Below are 26,101 nucleotides of genomic sequence, written 5' to 3'. Positions count from 1 at the left end.
CTTCCAGGCAATTATCGTCTGAGGGTACCATCTACTCCTGGGCAGCGAATTGGTTAGTTATCTACTTTCTTAGTAGTACAATAATACGCTGTACCTGCATGTGCGAGAGAAAAGAAAGAGAACATTCAGGTGTTTACATGTGTATATGTGCAAGACCATGTCCTTCAGTTCAGTTATTACTACAGTGGGTAGGGGGTCAATGGGCAGAGGGTTTGGGGCTCAACTGGCGGAAGTCTCTTTACTCTTTAATCGTGTAACCATGGGGTGGGCAGTATGGGGATCACCCCTTTCTTTTCTAGTAGTTGTCTCTGGGGAATCTGAGGGGTGGCAGGGTATGGGGACACTTAGGCCGTTAGTTGTGGTAGAAGTCTCTTCCTCCGTTGGTGACGCTGTTGTTGTTCTTCCAGTGGCCCTGTCGGTGGCGCTGGGGCGGGTCTGGAGTTTGTAGATCTTTACGTCGTGTAGGTGGTTCCAGGCACGTTTGTCCTGTAGCTTTACTGCTCTCGTTGATACCTCCTCTACCAGATGGGGGCCAGTGAAGCGTGGGCTGTTCCACTTTCTGTTGAAATTGCGAAGTAGTACGTGGTCGCCTTTAGAAACTTTGCACAGTCTTTCCTTTTCCAATTCTTTATCCGCGTCTTCTTGTTGATCGCTGTTAGACTCGCCCCGCGTGCGCTCGAGCTGTTGAGACACAAACACTACACTAGTAATCAAAGAAGACACATATTGGTACATTTCATCACCAAGGACATTTGCAGTACTCTCGTGGTCGGTAAATGCTCTTGATGTTGGCGTTAGGGGAAGGCGCATTTGACGTCCGGTAACCACCTCGTGAGGGGTGAGGTGGTGGTCGGAACCTGGTCTATTCCTTAGCTCAAATAGGGCTAGCGGAAGGCAATACAACCAACTCTTCTTTGTTGTTTGCTGTATTTTTGCAATTGCCTCCTTTAATAGGCCATTTAGGCATTCACATACACCGTTGGCCTGTGGGTGGTATGCACATGCAAATTTATGCTTGATGTTCAGTAAGGATGTGATGTGCTGGAACATTTTGTTTGCAAAATGTGGGCCATTATCTGACCGCAGTACCTCGCACACTCCCCACCTGTGGAAGACCTCCCTCACTAGGAATTTAGCTGCTCTGAATGCATCTGGGTGTGAATAGGGCCCTGCTTCAATCCACCTCGAGAATGGGCATACTACTACAATCATATACCTATTTCCTTGACATACGTTGATCATATCAACATAGTCAATATGGAGATGTCGGAAGGGTCCCTCTGGCCGGGGTATAGTACCTCTTACCACCTTCAGAGTTTGACCGGCCGTAAACTGACACGTGAGGCAATTGCTGATAAAATTTGACACATGAGAATTTAACTCGGGGCAGAACCAGTCTTCCCTAATTCGTGCTGCAATTACTTCCTTGCCTGTGTGGGCTGGGTGGTGTAGTTGGCTCAGGGCGGTGTTCAATAGTGCCAGTGGTATTACAATCTTTCCAGTGTCACCCTGGCGCCATAGTGCGTCAGTTGGTGACATTGTGCATCCTCTTTTTACCCATATTTCTTTTTCTGCCATTGGTGCAGCCGCTTGTAGCTCCATTATCTGTGTGGCTGGGAGATGGGTGTACCCTTCTCTTATCAACATCTCCTTAGCCATTCCCCTCCCTCTCCCTCTCTTTGACTCTGGGGGGTTCCATATCTCACCAAAATATGCAGCATACTTCGCATGTGCGTCTGCTGCTGCATTCCCTTTTGAAATGTGGTCTTCACCATTGGTGTGTGCGGTGCATTTGACCAAAGCTAATTCTTGGGGGTCATTTATTGCTTCAATTAGTTCAGCCAATAGGAGGGCATGTTGCACTGGAGTGCCATCAGCTCTCCTAAACCCTCTTCTTCTCCATTTCGACAGCCCTGAGTGGACAGTGGACGTAACATATGCGCTGTCGGAATATATGGTCACTCGTTTGTCAAAGCTTTCCTTCAACGCCAAGATTAGTGCAATTAATTCTGCTGCTTGAGCGGAATAATGCTGTGGTAGTTGTACACATTTCATTGCCACACACACCGGTACCTCCATCATTTTTACCACTGCTGCCCTAGTCCTCCTTATACCATCCCTTTGGTCGATAGTTGATGACCCATCAATGAACAGGAGCTCACCTCCCTCTAGTGCGTTCTCTTCAATCTTTCTAGTACATGAGTACATTTCAGTTATTTGCGTACAATCGTGTGCATAATCTCCTTCCTCAATTACTTCTGCTAGGAACCTTGCAGGGTTGACCGTGCTACATCTAACAATTGATAGTTCAGCTCTGGATAAGATGATCGCATAACCTGATGCCCTTTGCGTGGTTGTGTCTGTCTTTCCGCTATTCCTTGCTCTTCCTCCTCACTTCTCTCCAGTTCATCCTTTCTCCTACAGATCCATGGTGAGTCTGTATTGGTCCGGGTGGTGTATAGTTTATCTAGGCTTTCCCTTTCACTGTTTCTTCCTTCCTTCTCCATTCCTTCTTCTTCCTCACTACAAAAGTCATTCGTAAACGGCAGCCCCCACTCTGTCTTTTTCCCCTTGATTGTTACTGTTTTTAAGTCTATTAGGTCCAGTTCTCCCTTTTCTCCTTTACCAACTGCTCCCCTTTGCGCTGATGTTGTTGCTAATTCTGTGTCTCTATGTACATACCCCCTTACTTCACTCTCCCTTCTCCTATGTTCTCTTTCCCCTTCATTTCTCTCCTCCATCTCTCTACCAATTTCCTCCCTTTTCCTTTTTAATTCCTCCATTACTTCACTACTCACCTTTTCCAATATCCTTTCATCCTCTTTCTTCCTTTCCCATCTCACACTCTCCCTTTCTAATATACTCTCTATCACCCTCCCTTCTTCGTATTTCTTAGTCGTTTCTGATAGTAATCTCTTCTTCCACATTGCCATTTCTTTTTCTTTCTCTTCTTCTTCCCTTTTCCTCTCTCGTAGCACTGCTCTTGATACCCTTTCTGCTGCTGCTTTTACCCTTTCAGCTTCTCTCCTTTGCTCCTCATTTCGTTCCCTTATTTTTTCCAATTCGTTCTTACCTTCTTTCCTTTCCCTCGCTCTCTCTCTTTCCTCCCTCTCGAGCTGTTTGATCAGTTCATTCTGCTCATCCCTTAACTCTGCTAGTCGTTCCTCCAAAATCTCTTCCTTTTGTCGTAACAGCTCGTCCCCTCTCATTCCACTCTCCCTGGTATTATCCTCGTCTATTTTCCTTACTACCTCCTTCTCTTCTCCTGTTAATGAACCTCGTAATTTTAATAGTATCTGCGCAGCTACCCACTCATCATGTCCTATTTCCACAGTTTGTTCTTCTCCAGTCCTCCCCTCCCCTGCTGGCATCTTCCTATGAGCCACATATGGTGGCGGGCTGTATGCCGGGTTCGAGTACCCATCAGCCGCCCTTAACTGTCCTCTTTCTATTTCTCCTAATTCTCTTAAAGGGTACAACCCCCCTCCCTCTGTTTTCACTACCTTTGCTAGGGGTATATCGTTGCTCTGTTCCTTTTTTATTTCATTTTCTTTTGAGTTATTATTCTTTTCTCCTCCCTCTTGTCCGTTCCCCGTGTCCTTTGGGTCTTCACTCCCCTTTTTCCCATTCTCTCCTTCCTCCTTAATCTCTTTTTCTTCCGGTATTTCCCCCACAGTGAACATTCCATTTGGTCCTGGTCGGGACCCTTGGAACATCCTCCATAAGTTAAACACCTCCACGTGGTGTGTCAACTTCTTCCCTTTGTATGTATTATGCAGATGGTTTAATAGTGAATGTTGGGTATATGGATCGAAGCTACCATTAGGCGGCCATGGTGTTATCATTTTGTTGTCCGTCCCCTGTGTCCATTCTATGCTATACTTGATCAGTTTCTCCCTATGGGGTGACAGTGTTGTACATATGTGTTGTAGTGGGGTAGTGAGGGTGTTCCCCCACCCTCCCGATCCTGTCCCGTATGACATAGTAGCGCTTCACTTGTTATCCTTCCCCTATTTGGTAGCTATTATCTTACTAACACTTACAATACACAGCCTTATACCTTTACCTGGCCCCGTAAATTTGGGGACTTGCGATAGTCCGCTAAGGAAAATTATTAAAATATAGTATTTACATTTGTATATTTTCTTCTTTCTTTCTTCCTTCACACAACACCCTTACGGCCCCCTGCGCCCGAGGCGCACGTAGCCTCCTGCGGCTGCGTACCCCTTGTGACGTTCTTATACAGTCGTCCTATTTTCATTTGCTCCTCCTCCTTCTTCTACACTTGCCGTGGCCGGCGTTCTCCATGCGCAGCCACGTCCCCCGTTTCGCCTTTCCCCGATCAACTCATTACCGTTTATCTCCGTTTCCACTCCCTTACCACAGTACTCTTCCCCACCACTCTCAGAAAGAAAGATGCCTTGTGCTCGGGATATCCTATGAAAGCCCTACTGGTGACGTCACCGATCTCTTCGAACTACTGGTAAGTTCTTCATATATTCTTTAAGTCCAAAATACACTTGCAATCTACCCCCGTTAACCTCACAGCTGTCTTCCTGTCACTCCTGGAACAAGGTAATCAATAATATAATCGGACTGTGCACGCTGCGTCGCCTCGCGTGTGATACGCCCCTCGACAGGAGGGCTTAACCAGCCAATTATCTTCCGTATTGGGCAACTAACTAGCTACCGCCTACAGGGAAACGTCATCTACCTATCGAGTTTCTTGCTCGAACAATAGGGATCCTCATCTACTCATTGATCAATAAATGCCAAATCGTAGGAAACCACACACACAAACCCTCACACGTAGTCGCGACCTAGGCCAATCAGTGACTACGAGCGGCCGCATGTGATGTTTTCGTGCTCCACCCCCCTCTCTCGCGTAACATAGCCGACTGCTCTCGCACTCGTTCGGCTACCATTCATTTCATTGCCAACACTAAATTGTCAAACCTTCGCCGCGCACCTGTGCAACACCTCCCACCTCCCGTATTTAATTCCCCCCCCTCCCTCACAATTTCACATTGCTTGTTGTGCGTGGCATGCTCACCAAGTTCTCTTGATGCGGGGCCGCTCGACTGCGTGCACCCCTCCAAGCGGCTCGCCACCTCCCCTCGTCTGGACCACGTCTGGACACTCGCCAACCGCGGGCGGGATACTTCTCAACCGGCTCCCGAAGGCCAATATCCGGATTGCGCTGTCCGGTCTTCTCGCAGTTCCGCGATGGTCCTGTAGTCCTCAGAAGGGGGCAACGGCAGAGGGGGCCGCGCCGCCGGGCCTCCTCGCAATGGGAGTACCTGGAAAAATAAAAATAAAAAAAACAGATCTTAAACAGATCTCAGCAGTGCCTCCAACTTGTCGGGGGGAAATTCTGCCGGGGTCGGCCGGGCCGTCCGTAGACCTCCGGGCAGGGAGGCCCCAACTCCTCCCGTATATCCCAAAAGAGATAGAGTATGAGACACACGCAAGAAGCAAGGTGACTCTGCTGTTTATTAGACAAAACGGCAGGGATGGGTCAAGGATCGTAAGCGTCCGTCCTGACACACACACAATCGTGGGCTCGCAGGCCCTTTTGACCTTAGTATGACGCGATACTTGCGTCACCTTAGAAAGTTTAGCAAAAAACCTATTTCCACTCGGGATTGGTTACTCGAGTGGTAGGGTTAGTATAGCATACATATAGAGAACGGTGTTAGTGGTTGAGGGTTAGTCAGGTGATATACTTCAATTTGATACATGAAAATTGTTACATGAAGACCTCTGAGGATTGGTCAATGTTAATGGCGTCAGTGATAAGAGCCCCATGTTCTGATTGGTCCGCTCGCGAGCCTCCCAGTCTGGGACTATCGCTGTTCCCAGCTCGCGGTGCACCTGTCATTTGCAACAATGTTTTACTATGGGTAGGTGTAAACAATGTGAGGATTTATTCATATGTTGGGAGGTCGACTACTCCCACTGCTGCAGATGTCCAATGAGTCTTTTAATTGTATCTGCCTGTGTCTTGAAACGTGGGATTCAGGCGTCTCCTTCCTCCTGGGCTTGGCATCCTGTCAGGTTTGGCTTTGTCACGTGAGGTGGGACTGTGTTTGAGGCAAAATTCAGCACAATTAATATTGTTTTTCCCACTGTGTGCCTGGTTTATCTTGCAGGTGCGACCTTGGCGTTGGCTTGCGCGTGTGCGAGATTGCAACATCGTGCCCTTGGCGGTGTGCTTTCGCCGGGCTCATTCTGCAGGGTCAGCAACCGAGCTCTTGCTCATTCAATGTTCATGGAAGCTTTTGCTTGCGGCCTACTTGGGCCTGGTGCATAGGTGGAACCGTTTGATGCAGAGCGCTTTAGGTTACGGTATCATATTGCTCTATACTCAGTATCGTGTCTCCGTTATATTCTTCATTATGGTACATGGTTCTTAGAAGAAGCGTGAGCAAGCCTTTTTTGATAAGTTCATTATGCGTCTTGCGTTTCTGCATGTTGAGAGCCTATGTGGAAAATAATAAAGATGCACGTCCGTGGGTATGTCTGTCGCCTACGTCATAGCACTGAGTATGTTCTTCGTGTGGATTGGTGTGGGAGTGTCCGGTGTGCATGTTTGCACAGGTGTGCTGACCGTTGGCTAGGTCGTCATGGCATCTCTAACGACGTGTAGGTTTAGTCGAGTTGATCCATGCTGCAGGTGTCGGCATGGGCAGGGCGGGCTGCTGGGCAGGTAGGTGGGCACATCCGTATGTTCCTGTACCAGGGTATTTGGTCGTCTGGTAGATAGGCAAACTCCTCTCGTGGCGGGTGTCTAGGCCGTGATCCTCTAGGCCAAGCGCGAGAGGGGAAGGGCGGGAGCCTGTTCTTCCATTCTCCCACTTCACAGTTTTCCCCCATTCACACAACCTGGCTATCAATCACACAGCAGGGTGGCTGTCCTGGCGGGACAGTCACCACAGCCAATCATACAGAGTGCGACATGGGTCTCCAAGGAGACCCTGTGCTGGCAGTGTCAAACTGCTCCCTCACATCCTGTCCCCCTGAGACATTCATTCTGTGCAGAAGCCTGGCAAAGGATGGTGAACAAAGGAACCAAACCTGGTTTGGCGCGCAGAGTAGAACACAAGGAAGACCTTTAGAAAAATAAATGGTGAATAAACCCAGCCGGAAGCAAATACAAGTAAATGGGGTCCAGCAGATTTAAGTTTGAGGTTACTAACTTAGCCTAAAACAGTACCAAGGCTATTTACATAGACCGCGGTATGAAAAAAAGGGTAGATACCACTGCCACCAGCCAAATCTTAAAGAAAGGGGAACAAAATAATGCTCCATGAGGGATAGACAAAAAGGGATAACTATTAACCCTTTCCAGTACTCTATGTAAGATAGTTGGTACTCGGTCTGTGCTTTTATAAAGACTAATAAAGTCAATGGCAACATTACATGTTCTGGGAGACAGTAGTCAATCCCAAAAAATGGAGTTTACAATTGGGAAGTCTGAAAAAGACAACCCTGTGTCACTGCACTAAAGGTGCTGTGTAACACACAGTGAAAAGATGATGCCTATGGATTAGGTCAAGCTCCACAGTCTATGAACACAATAATGTTAAACACACACAGCAAAACACATGTAAGAGTGGGACAAAAGGCTCACACTCTTACCAGGTGAATAAAATAAATCCTAGAAATCCAGCAAAGCTGCTGAGGGACTCAGTAGGTAAGGGAAATTAGCCATTCTGGAGAATTCTCCCTAACAGCCTCCTCTCCGACCTGGCCTAACCTTCACCTCGCACGGACCGGCCCAGATGAATCACGTGGTGTCCAACCTCCCGCCAAGTCATCAGCCAATCCTGTGGAGCCGGCCCATAAAGAACTATATGTGCACCTCCTTTCTAACCAATTAAACTGTTATTTGTAGCCTATATAAAACTCATGACTGATGACGCTGTAACCCTTTAACACATATTGGACCTCATTACGAGTCCGGCGGTAACCGCAGCGGTAAAACCACCTGGTTACCGCCGGACTTATATTACCATTCCGCCTCTGTGATTCCCGGAATTACCGGGGCATTACAACCCCGGTTTTCCGGGAATCACGGAGGCGGAATGGTGTTAATCCCCATTCCCATTGAGTCCTATAGGACTCAATGGGAGTCGGGATCATGGAAACACCGGCAGCATCTCGTAATGCTGCCGGTGTTTCCTCGTCCGCCTGCAGGCGGGCGGTGTTAAACCGGCCAGGTCAGACCTGGCGGGAACATCACCTCCCGCCTGCAGGAGTTGTGATCGCCCGGCATGGAAACAACGGTGGCGGCGGGTTTACCGCCACCGTTGTTTCCATACCGGGCATTTTGTAATGAGGCCCATTGTGTCTGTATTGTTTACCAGAGCGCTGTCAAAGCAACAGAGCTCTCTGAATGCTGCATATCATATGAATCTTTGGCAAACTTGCAATCAACTCTCGTGGTCTCATTCCCCACTGGGATTTTTCCTTTATTCTGATTTTTATTGGTATTGTGGGGAGTGAGTAATTTCACATCTCTCATTCTCTTCATTGGTTACCAGTCAGCCAGAGAAAGGATTTTAAGTCACTTGTCCTGGTCTTCAAATGTTTTCACTTTATGTATCAGAAAAGATTTAATTTTATGAGCCGGCACATAAACTTTGGTGTGTAAATCAATGCTTTCTCGTTGTGACTACAGCCCATTCATTTCTAGAGGTCAGAGATGTTTTTTAAAATTTCGATTAGGCCTTCCTTTATGGATTTCTCATAATCTCTCTATTAGAGAAATCACTTCTTTATCTCCTTTTTCAGGAAAATACTTAAGATGCACCTTGTAAGTAATGTTCTTATTGTTCTCTTTTTTTTCAGCAACTGTTCTTGTTTTTTTCAACATATGTGCGCAGATGTAATTTATTATGCTTGGTACCCATCACACATTATAAATTATCAAGTCAAATCAAATCAAACATGTTTACTTATCTTCAACCCTTTAAAGCGTATGTCTTCTCCTGGCATTTTCACTAGGTGTTCAATGAATTTTAAGACTTCCAATCAGTAGATTCCTGGAACACTGATTCTTTGTGAGGTAATAGGCCTCCTTACCTGACAGAGAAGGACGTCTTCAGTTATTGAAGCCTTATACTTAAAAGTCAAGGAATATGTCTTTGTTGCGTTGCACTGTTTTTCTCTCTCACTTTGGTGCCTACAATTTTACTGAAGTTGCACTGCTGCCTAAAGTGTAGAGTGTGGGTAGTTTTGCTTTGAGATCACCACTTCTGTAGATATATGCAGGGCAGACTGGGCCATAAAATTGTCTCGGGCATCAAACGAAAAGTGTCCCACAGTTGCGAATGGCTTTTCATTAATTTTGTGACACTGTTTGTATATTAACCAAGGAGGAGTTTTTTTTTAGTTTTTTTTTTATGAAGTATGATGCAAATTTTGCATTTAAAATAATATGTATTGAAAGATCGGCCACCAGGGGGCGCACGGATGAGCCTGCTCTTCGTGTGAGCTCCGCACCTGATGTCCGAAAAGTGGGTCTGAGCCCCCACTTCTGCGACCCCCCAGAACTGGTTACGGAGCAAGATACGTCGGAAGGTGACCCCCCCATCTGGGGAAAAACCCATGGACAATCGGAGGAGACCTTGCTGAGAAAGCGAAAAAGACGTTCTGAGGCCCTGGCCACGACGTGCGCAGCAACAAACGGAAAGCAAACCCCCGTGGATGTATAAGCGCTCAAGGGGATAGCTGATCTACACGGCGGCCAATGCGCGGACTTTGGCTTGGGAACTTTTGCCCTGCGCGGCTGGAAGAGCTTCTCATGACCTTGCAGTGAAGGTCGGACCTCGCGGGCCAAGACCTGTTTCCGTGCTGGTGGCTGCGAGGGTGGGACCTGGATGGGCCTCATCCAACAGGATAAAGTAGGCAGCCGCCCCTCTCGCCCTGTCCATGGGTCTCTACCAGGCGCGGGACTGTCTCACACTACGGCGCACATCTTGGCAGCCTACAATCGGACTGCCGGCGTAACGGAGCTTCCTCCTCTACCTCCCCCTACCCCTGCTGGAGGCCGCGTAGAACGCGTGGTGTGCAAGCGCTCCTCCCGACACAGAGCCGGGGCCCAGTGCAGATAAGAATGGGACAATAGGAGTGTTTGCGCTCCCGAAGGCGCGGCCACCCCCACCCCAGGGGGGCCCCCGAAGTGCATGCACATTATTACCGTGCACTCAAGGGGAGGGAAGAGAAGAAAAGGAAGGGAAAATCCAATCATATTAAAGGAAAGCATATGGACAGAAAGGGGAGAAACCTCAACATATGGGCCCTAAAATCCCCAGTGAACACAAGCACATCGGAATGACATTTGCCGGATACCCCGCATATGGATCAACATAGTTGAGGCCCCCCTGCCCCCGCTGACAGCCCCCCCTTGAGGGAACCCCACAGCAATCACTAGAAAGCACCATCTAGTAAGCGCCTCAATTTTGCCAGACTGAAAGACCCTGCGCCAAACCGACTAACATACCAAAAGGTTACCAGGACTGAGGGTTGGGCCCCCATACCAGGGGTGTGTGCCTCCTCAAGTAGCCCTGAACATAAATGAGCTGATACTGAAGGGACACTTTGAAATCTCCCCCCTGAAAACAAAGAATCTGCAGGGCACACAGGCCTCTCACAATTGGAGAGGGGCGATAAGTTAACGTTTTAAGGACAGGTATTGCTGCCTGAACATTGTTATGAATAAACTACAAGTGAGTGCTCTGGGGAAAGCTACAATGCCACGGTCACCATGCAATAAGGGGCACTAGCAGATCTTCCTTAGGCGACAAAGGATTTAGGGTTGGGCCCCTGCTTGACAGGGCGTGTGCCCTCCTCTGACCTCAAACACATCCCCAAGTTCACCGGACGTAAGGACACGATCCCAGTTTCCCACCGGGAGCGATCTTTGCGCATGAGGAATACCAATACTGGCTGTACCTTGACCGTGACTTGCTGTCCCTCCCCTTGGAGAGCTACCTCCAGAGTCTTCTGTTGTGTTACGCCATGGGCAAGTCCCCACCAGAATAAAACAAAACAAGAAATAAAAGGAATCAAGTGGTGCCTGATCATACAAGGAATGCTGCCTGTCGGGGGTGAACTTTTCGAAGCACTTTACGTTTGGCCACCGTGGGATAAAAGCCTGCATGCACAAGTGTATCATCCTCAAATGACCACCCCGGTGTTATAGCCCTTCTAAATCCATCTGAGACCCATCTTCCATGGACCCTAAGGGTAAACTGGCGAGATACAAGTTCACACCAACCGTTGAACCTCCAAAGTCTTTCACTGAGTCCACGACGTCGACGGCAGGGTCTGATGCAGCTGCGACCAAGGCTGTCGTTGCTGACCTACTCACCGAGATGAGAGGCATGAGAGCGGACATTGGCAGCAAAATAGACAAAATTACACAAGGATGGACAAAATGGATGACAGACTGGAACAGGTCGAGCATAATCAAACCTCCCTGAACACATTGGAGGCACAAATGGATCACTGCATCACAGAGATACAACATAGAGAGGAGGAAATACGCCTCAAGGTTGATGATCTTGAAAACAGGGAGCATCGCAAGAAAATACGGGTCTTTGGTATTCCCGAGAGAGAAGGCAAAACCGAATTTGATCTAAAGCAAACCTTACACGCTATTCTGAAGCTTCTCTTGACTGTATTCATAGAGCTGGGGGCAGACCAGGAGGCCCAAGATTGATGCTGGCTCGATTTCACAATTATGCTGACAGAGCACGAATCCTGGAAAAGGCCAGAAATACCCCACAACTTTCATTGGAAGACTCCAATATTTCACTCTACCAAGACTTATCATCACTCTCGTTGGCAATGAGGAAGAAGTGTTCCCCGATCACGAAGATGCTAAAGGACAAAGGCGTTACATACCGATGGGATTCCCCGTTCTCCCTCACCTTTGAGTGGGAAGGCTCGACAATGAGACTAGTCTCGGAAAAGGACATCACTGACTGTATAGCGGACCTGATAGGGCCCCAGGGGGCCTATCGATGCTAAAATATATGCAAGAGTCATTGCAGCCCGACTCCCTTGCTGAATCAGAAAGGGAGGAGGGTGAGTTGGGCACCAAGGGCCCACGGCGGAGGAGAATTCAAGGATCCAGGAAATTCCAGAGGATGAACAATTCCCAGGATATGGAGCACTAATCTGGACCCCAGAATGTCACAGCACGCCGTATAATGCAAAGAAACGTTGTGGTGATAACATGGTGGAAGCCAGGAGCATGAACGTCACCCGACATTGGTTGGAGTAACTCAGCTCACTTGATAAGGAACTAATCCCCGGCATGCGCCACCGATATACCCTTAAGGGTCAGAACACCTGTCTTATTCTCCAACTCCAGTCACACAAGCAGTGCACCTGGGCTTGCGCGCCTGGTTCATCTGATAGACTTACGAGGTACAGCAGGCATTGGATAGATGCCTAAGAATGAGGTCAGAAGTCGTATTTACAAGTTGGTTTTGTTGAAGTTATGAGAACAAAGTTGGGGGCTCACTGTTATATTGGTTTATATTAAGATAGGACCGCTTGTTTCGCGGTTTCCATTGTTGGTCCGAGGCCGACTGGGTGATGTTAATCTGGACGGACCGGACGCCAAATGTATGGGGGGGAGGGGTGGGTGGGTACAATGGGACAACGACACATAGTATATTGGAAGGCAGACCTGGGAGGCGGAAGAACACGAAGCAAGCTTGTTTGGAGGCGAACTGGGCATGTCAGTCTTTGACCTCTTCATGACATGTTGAGTCCCAACTCAAGAAAGACGAACCACGCCCTGTCCTATCAAACATGTCAAGGGCCATGAGGCAGATGATTCAGTCATTTATATACTCACACAAATCTCGAGATGTCTCCTACATTCACATTCTCTAACAACACGCTACGCATATGCACACTTAATGTAAAGGGACTGAACTTCCCCACGAAACGTTCCATGGTGGCCAGAGAATTTAGGCGGTCGAACATAGACATTCTATTTCTCCAAGAAAAACGATACCGTATAGGTGAGGAGAAACTTATTCCATCACGTGAGGTGGGCCCTTCTTTCTGGTGCTCCAATGTCACAAAAAAGGGGGGAGTGGGGATTCTTATTCGCAAAGGCCTCAGGATGGCAACCCTCGATTTGTGGACAGACAATAAGGGAAGGGCTCTTGTGGTGGCGGGGAACATTCACGGCACAATTGTCACCCTGGCAACACTTTATGCACCTAATCAAGGGCAGAATAGGTTCCTCCATAAGATTACTGAGCAGGTCTTTACCATGGCACAGGGACACATAGCTCTTGTGAGGAGATTTTAACACCTGGATGGATAGTTCAATGGATAGACAAACTAGGGCAGATGCACATAACCCACCCACCTCTCAAGATGAAGCTGAAATTAAATTAACCCTTGACCTATATGGTCTCACTGACTGTTGGCGCCATCTGCACCCAGCGGATAGAGGCTTCACTTTCCACTCCCTCCCCCTGGACATGCTTACGCGTATTGATTATATCTTCCTTTCCAATGGCCTTCTGCGGATACTTCGTGCAGCAAATATTCATCCCACCGCATGGTCAGATCATGACATGGTTGCGGTCGATGTGTGCTGGGATGACCTGGCCCCTCGAAACTCTAAATGGAGATGCAACGATTCCCTATGGGCTGACTCGGTTTTCAAGGAAACCCTTGAAACTGAGATCGAGTAATTATTTCTTACCAATGACGCAGGAGAGGTCGGGAAGGCACACGTATGGGAAGCAGCAAAGGCCACCTGGAGGGGGGTGCTCATTAGGGAAGGGGCCCAAAAAAAGAGAGAACATGCTCTGATAGAAAAAAAAACATTAGGGAAAAGCTCCACACAGCTCAGAAACTAGCACAGTCTTCCCCATGTGACAGACCCAAGAACACGTCCGAAGCCAGCCGGCTCAGGGAAGAGCTCAAACTCCTCATCGTGGGTAAGAGAGCCCGAACCCTACAATATTTAAAACAAAAATATTATGAAAAGGGCGACAAAGCAGATGCCCTCCTGGCGGCTCGTCTTCGGGCGCAGAAAGCATAGAGATGGGTCGATCTTATTGAAAGGACTGATGGCACCCTCATAGATACGATAGTAACGTCTCCGGAAGAGATACAAGAGGCATTCGCCTACTTCTATGAAGATTTATACACGTGCGACCCCTCCATCCCCTAGGAAGCATTGACGCTTATCTTAAAGAGGTCCGGATTCCCACACTCACATCCATAGAGTCCGAATCCTTAGACACGTCTGTCACAGAAGAAGACGTCATGGAAGCCATAAAACGCCCAAAGACTGGGATGGCCCCGGGAGATGATGGTTTCACGCCTGGATTCTATAAGGCTTTCTCTACACTCATCGCCCCCTTCCTTGCATCCTTATTCAATCACATTTTTGAAACAGGCCAGGCACCCCCGTCCTTCTCCCAAGCCCTTCTAGCTGCCATCCCAAAGGAAGGGAGAGACCCCACGCGTTGTAGTTCCTACCGCCCCATCTCTCTTCTTAACATCGATGCTAAAATATATGCAAGAGTCATTGCAGCCCGACTCAAAACGTATTTACCACAATTAATACACTCCGATCAGGTTGGCTTTGTCATTGGGAGACAGGGTACAGACACCATGAGGAAAACATTACATCTAATTTGCGAGGCTCATGGAAAGGGAGGGGACCCATCCCTTCTGTCATTAGACGCCGAGAAGGCCTTCGACAGGGTGGCTTGGGACTTCCTAGAAAGGGTGCTAGTCTGGAACGGGTTGGGCCGAAGTTACGCCGTGCCATTACAGCTCTGTACACATCTCCCACAAAGTCAGTGACAGTAAACCGGGGCTATTCGCAATGGTTCCCTTGGGAAAGGGGAACGAGGCAGGGTTGCCCACTGTCAGCGATATTATTCGTGCTCTCTCTCAAACCGTTGGCACAGAAATTAAGGCAAGATGGTAGAGTAAAGGGTATTACAGTAGGAGAATGCAAATACAAACTAGGTCTCTATGCGGATGATATACTACTGCACTTAAGTGATCCCCTAAGCTCTGTCCCGGCCGCGATGAGCATAATTTAAGAATATGAGGAACTAGCTAGCCTTAAAATCAACACCGGAAAGTCGATCCTCCTTCCACTTGACAGAGGTAGAGACTCTGAGATAGACCGCTTTGCTCCCTTGGGAGTAAAGGTCAGCCTCACCACGTTTCGATATCTGGGCATTAATGTAACTCGAGACCTTGACCCCCTTTATGAGGCTAATTTTCCCCCACTAACACTCTCCCTTCAAAAGGACATCCAGAGGTGGTCCAGACTTAACATCTCCTGGCTGCGCTGTTAAAATGCAATAAAAATGGTGATTCTCCCTAAAATACTTTATCTGTTCCAAATGCTCCCCATTAAAATGTCCCAAGAATACTTTACAAGCATGAGAAAAGCCCTTTCAACCTTCCTGTGGCAAAGCCAAAAGCCTAGAGTCCCCAGATCCTTGCTACAGCATCGGAAGGACAATGCAGGAGTAGGCCTCCCGGATATAGAAACATGCTACAGGGCAGCCCAACTACGTGTTCTTGTCCCACACGTCAGGCAGATGTCAGAACCACAGTGGATAGCCCTAGACAATTACCATCTCCGACCATTCATCCTAGGCGAATGGCTATGGGTTCCGGGGCCTCAATTGCGAAACAGTGTTAAAAACCACCCCATTATTGGAACAATATGGGCAATATGGACACCAGGCCAGAAAATGAAGGGTGTTACGACCTGGCCCTCTTCCCTTGGACATCTATGGTCACCAGGGATCCGAGACGCTAACCCGGACCCAGGGAGCTTCGAGACATGGTACGATGCGGGATTAGAAAGGGCTGATCAACTCTGGAGAGACTGTGCATTGATTACCATTCAGGACTTACAGAAGGCGCTCGGCATAGGCCCGCTCTCGGTCTTCCTATATCTGAGACTCAAGGGAGTGATGACAAGCGCGATATGGAAGGACAAGTTACAAAGGGATCTCACCCCGCTTGAAAGCATTCTTAACACGTGTATGAGTTCAAAGGGTTTAATAAGTGCAATGTACTCGGCGCTGATTGAGGTTGATATTACACCATCATACACAATGAGGAGCAGGTGGGAATCAGACATGGGCAGGCAGATTTTGCAAAAACTATGGCTCCAAATATGTAGAAGAACGGCGAAATCTTCCATATCATGCCAATATAAATTACATGCCGTCAAGCTGTTGTACATGTGGTAATATGACCGGGTCTGGCTTGCTAAAATGTACCAAGGGATGAGCCCACACTGCTGGAGGGGCTGTGGAAAGCAGGCCGATTACTGGCATATGTGGTGGGGATAGTGTTAGGGAGAATTCTCTGTTTAGGCTGAATTTCCTAACCTAGTGAGTCCCCCAGCAGCTTTACTGGATTTTTGGGGTTTATTTTTTTCTCCTGCCAAGAGTGAGACTCTTTTACCCTCCCTCTTGGGCATGATTTGAGTGTGTTTCTTTGAATCTAGATGTGGTTAATGGGCTATGCGGTCTTTTACTCCATAAGGGCTTCATGTGTTTTTGTGATGTGTTACACAGCACCCTCAGTGCAGTAACACAGGGGTGTCATAGTGACCCCCCAGTATGGACTCCATACCCTGGGACTGACTACTGTCTCCCAGGGCATGTAAAGTCACCATTGACTTTACTAGTCTTAAATTGTGAGCAGAACCAGTACAAACCATCATATTGTGGATGTACTGGCTGGGGCAATTCAATTGCCCCAGGGTCTGTTAGTCGAGGGGGCACGTCTCCATCCCCCCTGATCGAGTTTTGGCTGGTGGCAGTGGATACTACTTTTTATATTCAACCGCAAATATTTTCCTATGGGATTTCCCATTGTTTTAGGCTACTATCTTTATTTAACTATTTACGGTAGCCCTGAACATACCTCCGGTTTATATAATTAATATTAATTCTCCGGTTGGTATTTTTTGCCGAAACTTGATTCTAAAATGGCGTTTGTGTTCTCTTCTGTGACTCCAACCCAAGTCGAGCCCTTTGTTCCACTTTTTGGCAGGCTTCTCCACAGAAGCCCTCCAAAGTGGTGCCACTGTGTCTGGGGTACTTAGGAGGGGTGGAGGGGAATTTAGGCACCCTGGACTGAGTTGCCTAGGCAACTCAAGTCACACTCCGTCCTGATTGGCCCAAGTGGTGAGCCGGCCGGCTCACCACTTAGCATGTGTGAGTGACAGCTAGGCTGAGTGAATGGGGGTTTGCTCCATAAAAGCAGGGCTTTGGGGACTGGAACTTCAGAAGTTGCCACAGGACCTAAGCATCCGACGAGGGAGAAGCTGAGCCGACCTGCCTCGACACCACCACCAGTGGAGCCCTGCTGGACTGCCTCACCACTTTTCCCAACGACAGAGGAGATCTCCCGCCGGAGAGTCTTCTTCCTTTGACTGGTGGGGATAACCAGTTTCACCGCCTTTTCGCTTTCCCGACGTATCTCGTGGCTGCCTTGCCCGTACCAAGCACCCCGGCAACCGGGATACCACGTTTTACCACGACCGCGAGACAAAGGTACCACCTTTAACCGGAAAACTCTGCGGCTGGTTTCTGCCCTGGTAGTGCAACAACCTTCATCTTTCCTCCAAGTCGAGATCTTCTCTTCCCCTGGACGATGACGCAACTTGCACCCACTACCAGGAACAACTGACACCGCTGGAGGATCCTTCCCACTTAAGGTACCGTGTCCCGCCTGGCTTCCCTTGCTACCGACTGTACAGGGTAGATTTAGCCCCCGGCTTTCGAACCTGGGTTAGCCTGGGACACCTTGGCTAAACTTTTCTAAGCCTCTCACAACGCTTGTCTGAACCCTCTGCAAGACTTTCTAAGCCTAGCTTAACTGTGTGATCTTGGGCTAACAGTGTTCTGGAATCGTAGAGTGGTGTACCTCTTCCTATTCTGTCTTTTTCGCTCCCTTTTTTCACAAACTTATTAGAGTGCAATCGAGTTAAGCGCTCACCTCTGTATGAAAATAAGTGGTGTTTTACTGTGATTTTCTAATAGAGAAAAAGGGGTGTATATATCATAATAGGAACTGTGTTTAGAATATTTTACAATAAGAGTGCTGGAGTGTTTCAACTGTGTGTTTTTAAATAAATAATTATATACTTTGATACCACAGCTCTGGTCAGTGTTTGCTTGTATTATTGTATCTGAGTGCCTATTGAGTATACGTTGCATACTGCCTAACTCTTCTTGAGGGAAGTCTGACTGCTCAGCCACAGCTACCAGGTAAATCTCGGTGGTACAGACTGCTACCAAGTGGGTTTACTGCCAACACCTGTAGTCTTAAATCTTTTGCAGTGGTCCCTGAGGGAACTGCACAGGCTTCTGCCTAACAGATGTGAGGTGGTCCAAGCTTACTGGACGGAAGTTCTCAGCTGGATCAGGGAGTTGGATGATGACGATAGAGAGAAACAACCATTTCTGATCTTGTTTGGCTTGGTTGAAATGGATGATACGATGATGAAAGCGCCCAAAATTATTCAAGGTTAACTGTTGGCCGCTAGAGCGTGTCTCACCATGGTGTGGAAAAGTGCAAGACTCCCTAATAAAACCGAATGGCTGGGTGTTGCCCTGAATATATATAGAATGGACAACCTCACGGCAGTTCTGCATGGGGATTGCACCTCAGTTGAGAACGCATGGTCAGAATTTCGAGCTAAATATGTGATATAAAAAAATGTGTGCATGGCATTTCTATGTTTGGAGACAATCTAGTTAATGGTAGAATTTGTCTACTACGTCAAAATCGCACGTTCTAATGTGTTCATGTGCCCGACGTCATAGAGTTAATATTGGTTCGGATGTAAATACTGGTCTCTTCTAGCCCTTCAGAAGGCACTATGTGAAAAGGGGGGATGGGGGAGGAAAAGGGCACTTAGGTTTGATGACACTATTCAAAACTTATGTGATGTGCAGTAGGTGCTAAACGTTTTTATATACTGTTTTTTCTTTATGTGATATTTCTCGTACTTGACAGGCTGGTCGCAAATGCCTGTATATGATTGTCAAACTTCTATTTTGAAAACTAATAAAAGTCAAATTTAAAAAATAATAATAATAATAATATGTATTCAGCAACACTGGTCAAAACTGCTTGTCGCAGAGTGAATTAACTCATCAAATTGGCGGAAAATTGGCCCAAAGTTTTGCCTGCTTTGACAAAAAACACTGTCCGACACTAGTATTTTGTGTTTTTGGTTAGACCAAAGGTCTATTGCCCTTTAGGCCAGTCTGTGCCTGCATATATGTGTATATAGAGTGATTTTGGGATATATACCTTTCTTTTACTCTATCTGTTTGGAGATTTGAAGGCCTGTTGAAATAGCATTTGTATTCTCCTATGTGCCAGGTCAGACTGGCCAATAGGGCAATATTGCAATGCCCAAACAAAAAACCATAAATGCTGTTAAAAAAAAAATATTTAGTATACACATATACCATTGTTTTCATATCTGCATTTCAAAACAACTTTAGAATTAAAATTATAATAAGTTAAAACATACACTTCATGTAGATCACATAATAAATCAATCTATCTTTCAAAACAAGTCTTGTGTTAATCAATCCATACTTTTAAAATATATATGAGGATGTGTTCAGCAGAATGTCTCCACTTAGTAGTTTCATAATTTCTTCCCATTTATAATAAACTTTAAAATGAATTACTGTGTCTCTTCCTTCATACATAAGAGACCAACATTGATTCATATGATACAATTCATGTCTTGTATCAATTTGATGTAATCATGGTCATACAAAGTAATTAAAGCAATGCAATCAGTCAAAAGGTGTCCAGTGTTCCAGTCCTTTCCCACATTATCTGGATAACCAATCTTAGATTGGGATTTTACAGCGCGCTCCTCTATTTTCCAACACTGGTAGTTGATTCAGCCTTAGTAATAGACTAAATCGTCTTACTTTGGCATTCTGCAGGTTAGTAATATATGCACATGCAGAATCCATAGGGAATGCCTGCATAGAATATATTGCTTTACTAGATGTAACAGCTAATTGGGAAACCTGGATACTACGATCCCAAACTGTCTTTCTTTTAATTTCTAAAATGATGTTGCCAAATTATCCTCAGGCAGACCAGAACACCCTGTTGCTTCCAGAAAGTCTTCTATCTCTTTATACAACAGCTGGTTGTATGCTCAATCTACCACCTTGATCTAGAAAATAAGAGTAAATGGAGTTATAATTTCTGTGACTTAGCATCAGTTTAATATAAAAGTTACAGGCTGCTATTATTTTAAGTGTAGATAGGGAGATAAGGCCCAGTTCAAAACAAATAGCCTCTAGAAGCACACACTGAGGGAGTCCTAAAGCCATCCTGCATAATTTCCCTTCAGGACATGTTTTGACATTATGCTTTTTGTGTAAATAGTTTACAGTTCACTGTGAAGAAGGACCAGTGGTCTGAAATGCATTGTGAGTTCATGCCTGTCTCCTAGCAACTGACTAAGATATATCTATTGTACATGTTCTCCCAATATGTTTCTTTTGGATCCCACTAGGTGGCTATGACCATCGGCCGTAACAAGTATACCGGGCCCACTAGCCAGGGCCTTCTACCCTGGCCAGTGAGTACAGCCTTTGCACCCCTTGACATGTTTCCCCAATAGGTCAACCCACATCTCACAGTACCTGTAAAATATTACCTTTTTTATGAATCTATTTTTTTAACTCTTTCCAAAAAAAATGTTTTATAACTGTGGTTATGATAGCAAAGGACTACAAATAACCCTGAACATATATTTTTGCTCATTATGCATGAAACATACTTTTGTTACTGGTCTTGTTTTTTACCATAACCTCGATATATGCAAAAAATAACTGCAAATATGTTAAATTAACCCAGATAAGCAAACACATTCCAGCTCTGAACTTGGTCCCCAGAAGCCCCACAACTCCCCAATCTCACATGGTGTGCTCTTTTCTTCTCCCCACATCTAGCATGATGCCATTTCATCCTATGTCCTCCTCCAAAGGCATTTTGGTTTTTAATATTCGCAAATATTTTGAAAATGTTTCTGAACATCTCTCGCAACAAACCAAAAAAATGGCAGATTTTTCATTTCTGAAAATCCACTCTGCTGCAAAGCATCTTGGGAGAAATAGCTATCATTTTGGGAGAATGGGGCAACCTCTTCTCTGTCAAATATGTTAACAAATGCTGGATGCAATAACCACAGACCCACTACCCGGGAAATCAATTTAATGCCTCGTACCGAAGTTGGTTCAATTCCATCCATGGGTTTTGGATGTGGGCTGGAGGTAAATGTGGGCTTTTGCTCTATGGGAAAAAGAATGGGGTCTAGGCTGAAAATTACTTTTATAATTTAATAACAATTACATTTTTTAATTGATCTTTCCCAAAATGTCCATTCTGGTGGGGGGAGGAGTCTGGGACTGTGACACACTTTTTGTTTACAAACATTCTGCCAAATCTGTCATGTGAGTAAAAAGTTGTTAGCAATTCATATTTGGGGTTTTCTATGTAAATCGTTATCTTGATACTGAACTTAAGTATAGTGTGGCGACTACCACACTATAATATATGTATTAATGGGATTCCGTGGGGAGATGGGATACTTATAGCCACATGTAATGTGGGTTAAATTTACACCTCTATTGATCATTCAGTGTGTCTTAATGTATGCACATTTTTTCTTGGATACTAAGTCTCTCAATTAATTGAGCCACACAGAAATTATTTTGGGGATATATTTTCTTCTGCCTTATTAACATTGTTTTTCATTTGAATGAATCCTATTACCGCAAGGTGTGGGAGAAGAGGGACTGTGATGGGAGCTACATTTGCCCCATTGTATGCCAATCTCACCATGGGTTGGTGGGAGCACACTTTTGTTTGGCCTCAGAAAATGGGACATTTACCACTCAAATTCTCTCTTTGTGGTGGTTTATTGGTGATTTGTTTATAATTTGGAGAGGAGATACGGATGATTGGCTGGATTTTGTGAGAGTTCTGACCCACAATAATCTTAATTTAAGATTCACTGAGATCAGCAAAACTGACATTGTTTTTTTGCTGTGCGTGTAAATATAAGTCACAGTGTTCTTAATCTTACTGTCTATAGGAAACATATGACCTCCAATTTTCCACTTCATACACCAGTAATCATCTGGCAATTTGAATAAACAGCATTCCGTATGGAGAATCTGTGTGCCTGCAGTGGATTTGCTCTGAAATCACCAGTTCTGATGCAGAATGCTCAGTGGCAGCCTCCAGTTTGTGTCACATGGATACTAGAGTTATTTAGAAAGGTTTTCAGGCCACTTAAATACTCAGTCATGATGTTGTACTCAACAAGGACAAGAGGTTGCGTCTCGACCAGAATCAGGATATCATACTGATTCTTATATTTTATTTCTGTGTCACATTTGATTTGTGACATTATACAGATGCTTAGAACAGATAACAACCTCTCACATATCTTATCTAGTCCTCCCTGTGTATCCTTCTGAAAAGCTCTTGCCATCAAGGACAAACTAGTTTCCAGCTTTCTGTCTCATAGTAAAGTTGTTGGTGGGTGTGTGTCTTGGTTAAGATAAGACAACTTAGACATTTATTTTTTAAATGTTCCATATGTAAGGTATTCCAATGTGTGACTCACCTTAGAAATGATGTGCACATCTACCATACGGTTTAGCATTACCTGCAATACTGAGTATGTGGTTTATATTCCTAGTTGCCCAAGCAGGAAGTGGCATGTCAGCAGCACTATGTGCAGAATGAAGATAAGAATTCTCCAACATATTCAGGCAAATTAAAAACAAACTCTCTGAACTTAGCAAGACAATATTTCTATCCCTTTTATTGTAAATATTTTCCATAGCAAGTAAATACATTTGTAATATTTTTGTTATAACCAAAAAGGCAAGCTTACTTGAATGGCTGGAGGAGTACTTCCCTAAAGATAACATGACAGATGAAGAATGCATTAATGGTAAATACACACACATATCTTAAAATACATTTAAATAATGCAAGTTGATAATCAGTTTTTAAATTGCATGTTTTTGATATATTTTATTCTCCACAAAGTTTAAGGAAGATTCATTCCGAACAATGATCAAGAGGAAACATTTTTAAATACTAATGAGGCAGAAATGGACAGCGTTGAAATGTCTAATTTAAAAAATCAAGTTGCTAAACTGTCTAATCATGCCAAAAATCATGCAATCCGTAATACTGATTTTCATTGTGCCACATTTACTTGTAACCCTTTTCATGAACACTCACCCAAATCAGTGGCAGAACATGTTTGCAATAAATGTTTTGATGATATTTCTATCCCTTAGTCTGCCATTTATGAAAACTTGCAACCTCCGAATTCCCCTATTTATGTTTCCAACTCTGATTCCCCATCCCTTTCTTAAAATAAATAATTATAAATGGAATCTGTACATATTAGCCCCACACATGTTTTTCTTTGTAGATATATAATGTAACTAAAAAATATCACTTTCCAATCTTTCTAAAAATGTTTTTTTGTAAACGCCATTTTGACATCCACAGAATAGAATTATGGCTGTGTCCACATATTTACATACCAGTGATGCAGTACAGATGTTTCAGTATCCGTGAACATACAACCTAATATGCAGAGAAAACTATGCACTTTTAATTTGTTCGCAAACGTCATTGTCCAGCTTCGGAATCCACACTGTGTACACACTATGTCATAGATCACATGGTAGTTGTTGTCGAGATGTAACCACAGATTTCCCCGGATGTCCCAATGTGACTGCACCCCTGCAGCGTAATGGCAGGTCCACCATTTAAATTCAATTTTCGGCCACTCTAGGGTCTTTAAAATTAAAACTCTACCCATCCACACCTCTTATCATCATTGCTATTGCTTCTATAAACCTTTACAACACTTTATGCACTTTTTCTTGTACTGGAAGTCCACGGTCTCTTAACATCATTGCAGACATCCCCAGACATTGTCACATGACGGCACCTGTGTGGCGTGATGACATGTCCAAGATTAGTGATCACACTTCACAGACAACTTTAGATTCAATTTTTGGCCACACTAGGGACTTACAAATTAAAAATCTGCTCTTCACCAGCTCCCAGTACCAGCTCCCAGTACCATTCTTAATTCATTTATAAACTATTCACAACTATCCAATGCCTTATTTGTGTGTTGATGTCCACAGGCAGGATGAAAATCTGTGGACAGATCCTCCAAGGGGACCCAAACTTTTATTTTAGTCACTCACTATCTGGCAGAGCTTAACAGAGCAACTTGTTGCAGTTGGAGCAGAGCCCTACATATTTCTGAAAAATGGCATCTAGTATGCCCATCTCGCCTCCACAGAGGCCACCACCACTACCATAACCACCACCACTTGGAGGACCTGATAGGGGAACATAGCCCTGCAGTAGATGATATGTACTAAGAAGAGGAAGAAGAACATGTAGTGGAGGAAGTGCTTACTACATCAGGTGGGCAAAAGGAGTCCTGGGCGTGGAGATTTTTCACTACTGTGGGAGGGCCGCAAAGGCTCAGGCTGTCCATGTGTTCTGCAAAGTGTACAGAAATGTATTCAGGGGCAGTACTCCTTTGGCACTACCTCCATGCACTGCCACACCCAAACCTTTCACCCGGCTGCTCTGAGAAAGGAGAGTCCCTACTCAGGGAGTAGGATAACTTTGGTTAGTACACCCTATTTGACCACTCCTGTCACCACTCAGAACACTGCAGTGGGGCCGAGTATTCCTCCTGCTGTCTCGCAGGCCATGCAGGAGGCTGCAACCCATACATTTTGCAGTCAAAAGTACTTTGTATGTACTGTGACATGGATGGGGGCAGGGAATTGGAAGCACCTTCAAGGCGGCTATGAAGATGCATGAAAAGGATTGCACCCTACCTTAGCTTTTTATCTGGCAATACATCTTCCTTTGTCCACCTGGCCCACCCCCCCCTCTTTATGATGGTTGGTGACCCTTTTCTCCCTCCATCCCTGCTTTGCTCCCTCTTTCCACCTGCCAAAAAACATTTAAAAAAATAACAAACTAAAACCCCCAAACAAGGCCCCTTATGGACCGCTTTTCAAAGTTTAAAAGTAGAATGAGAAAAAAATACTCTAATAGAATACATCTATTTCAAATGTATACTTAAAGTAGTAAGTCTCTATATGACTATCTAACATATTCATTAGCATTTCATTTTTTGCTAATGGAAATTGTAGACAATTTGCATAGCAAACAAAAGAAAAGTGTATATTCCAATGGGGAATAACGTTTAGCGCTCAAACCATGAACTGCCAGTAATACCGCCGGATGGGTGGGCTGCAACACAACTAATGATGAGGCCAACAATGTACTAACTACATTCACTGCTGCAATAGCAAACTTCCACTGTATCATGACTAGGCCACAGTTTGCCCTACTTTTTAAAAACACTGGAGCACATTACAAATCCAAAAAGTGCAGTTTCCATAATAAAAGCACCAGGACATCAATTGCCCTAATATACAAAAAAAGATTTTTCATGCATTTTTGCAACAAGGCAAACTTTGATATACAACTAATAACTTTCTGTTTTAAACCCTAGTGTACACTTTTCCATGGTCTAAAAATGCACTAAAAAGGTATTTTTTTTGCACTACTCCAATGTTTACCCTGTTGCTTATAATATGCCAAAGTGCACTTGTCTTGATGCAATTGTTTTCTGAAGTATCCCACTGCTTTTAAAAATAAGGCACACTTTGCCCTACTACTAATACTGAGCAACCTTACTCTTGTACCAGTGCAAATTTACTATAATCTCGCCCCAGATTGTAACAATATAGTTAACCTACTTTAGCACTCCACACATAACACAAACTTTATTCACTATTTTTCCAAAAACTCCTCCTACCTCAATAAATAAAAACGGTGCTACTGAAACTACTTGTCCATTACCGCAGATACCAACTAACTTTCTTTTACAATTGCAGGAAAAAAGAAAATTGACAAAAAGAGCCCCAAAACAAACACA

Source organism: Ambystoma mexicanum, chromosome 4p, assembly GCF_040938575.1.
Source record: "Ambystoma mexicanum isolate Mex_15411 chromosome 4p, UKY_AmexF1_1, whole genome shotgun sequence".
Classification (NCBI taxonomy): Eukaryota; Metazoa; Chordata; class Amphibia; order Caudata; family Ambystomatidae; genus Ambystoma; species Ambystoma mexicanum.
This window is presented reverse-complemented; position numbering follows the sequence as displayed.